General features: G+C 35.5%; 1 long non-coding RNA gene across 1 annotated transcript; it reads left to right on the plus strand.

The window, feature by feature from the left end:
• The first annotated feature begins 103 nt into the window (after positions 1–103).
• Positions 104–1,839, plus strand: LOC116465677 (uncharacterized). The gene is made up of 3 exons (XR_004247245.1): positions 104–209; positions 1,458–1,605; positions 1,726–1,839. It is a non-coding gene; the product is annotated as an uncharacterized LOC116465677 (long non-coding RNA).
• The last annotated feature ends 6 nt before the right edge of the window (positions 1,840–1,845 follow it).

Below are 1,845 nucleotides of genomic sequence, written 5' to 3' on the forward strand. Positions count from 1 at the left end.
CTTCATTAAGATAAACATCTTAAGATTTCACATGAGTGGTATCATGCAGTGTTTGTCTTTCTAGCCTAGCTCATTACATTTAACATAATGTTTTCCAGGTTCATCTGTGTTGCTCTAAATGACACTGTTTCATTATTTTGATGGTTGAGGAATATTTCCTAGTGTATGTATACGAGAGTTTCTTGATCTCTTTATCTGTGGATGAACAGGTAGGTTGAGTTTATACCCAGTAATGGGACTGCTAGATGATATGTTATTTCTTTTTTTCCTATTCTTTGCAAGACCTCTAACTGTTTTTTATAGTGTTAATACTAATTAATGTTTCCACAAACGGTTCCCCTTTCTGGAAATTCACACCAGGAATTGTCGTTTTAAATATTTTGATCTTTTTGTAATGTTCATTCTATTGGAGTGAGAAAAGATCTGAGTGTGGTTTTGATCTGCATTTTTCTCATGAGTAGTAATGTTAACCACGTTTTTGTAGACATTGTGTCAGTTTCCTGTCTTCTTTGGAAAATTATCTAATCCAGTTATTTGCCCAGTTTTTGTCTGGCAATTGTTCTGTTGTTTTGTTATTTTTTTGCCAGCTGGTAGTATGACTGGCTTGTACCTTTTCAAAAATAATCCCTTATCCCAAACTTGTAATTTTTAGTGTGCCTTTTTATTTTGTTTATTGTTTCCTTTGTTGGGCACAAACCCTTCAGCTTGACGTGGTCCCACATGTGTGTAATTTCTTGGTGGCTGTGCTGTTGGTTACTAATCAAGAAAAAACAAAATCACCACCAAAGCAGTTCATTGTCAATAATTTTTTTCCCTTGTATTTTTGTTTACTTTTTGCGAACCCTGAGCATACATCCAAGTTGTCCTAAATATACGCACACCCAAGGTTGTCTTTATGGGAGCTTTATGGTTGCAAGTTTTGTGTATAATCTTCAATCATTTTGAGTTGATTATTGTGTATCTAGTACCATTAGAGTCCTGTATTATTCATTTGCATATGGATATCTAGTTTTAGAAATCTTCCGCGTTGTGTTATTTTGGTGTTGTTTTGAAAAATGTGTTCATTCCATATAAATTTTTGTTTATTATTGAGCACATTCATTTTGCTCACTGGTCTGTGTTTCTCTGTGTATGTCAGTAACATATGGGTTTGTTAACTATGGATTTTCATTTAATTAGAACTCAGGGAATGTGATGCATCCCATATGGTTTGTATTTCTTAGAATAGCTTTGGAAATTCAGGGTGTTTCACATTTCCACATAAATTTTGGCATTGTTTCTTTATATTTCTTAAAACACTATTTGTCATATACTAAATGTATACAATTAGAAGGTACAAGGAAGATTTTGATACATGTCTATGTTGAGTAATGATAAAATCAGGTTATTTAGCATCTCTTCATCTCATATAGTTATTATTTTTGAGTGGTAACAACATTCAGAATCTTTCCTTCTAGCTACTTTGAAACATATGATACATTTGTGTTAAGGCTGGTCACCTGCTGTGGAATAGAAGACCAGAATTGATCACTCTCATCTGAGAGTAACTTTGTACCCCATCACTGATTCCTTCTGAGACCGCCTCCACTTCCCCAGCAGCCTCTGGTAAGCCCTATTGAACTTTCTACTTCTAGAAGATAAAGCTTTTTTCAGTCTACATGCCTGAGATCACGTGGCATGGGACTTTCTCTACCAGGCTTATTCTTCGGACCTCATGTTCTTCAGGTTTCTTCATGTGGCTGCAGATGGCAGGATTTCCCAAAGGTTTATGGCTGAAACATATTCCGTGGTGTATCTGTACAGCAGTTTCCTCATCCCTGCAGCTGTGTTTGAACAGGTAGGTTG

Source organism: Hylobates moloch, unplaced genomic scaffold, assembly GCF_009828535.3.
Source record: "Hylobates moloch isolate HMO894 unplaced genomic scaffold, HMol_V3 SCAFFOLD_12174, whole genome shotgun sequence".
Classification (NCBI taxonomy): domain Eukaryota; kingdom Metazoa; phylum Chordata; class Mammalia; order Primates; family Hylobatidae; genus Hylobates; species Hylobates moloch.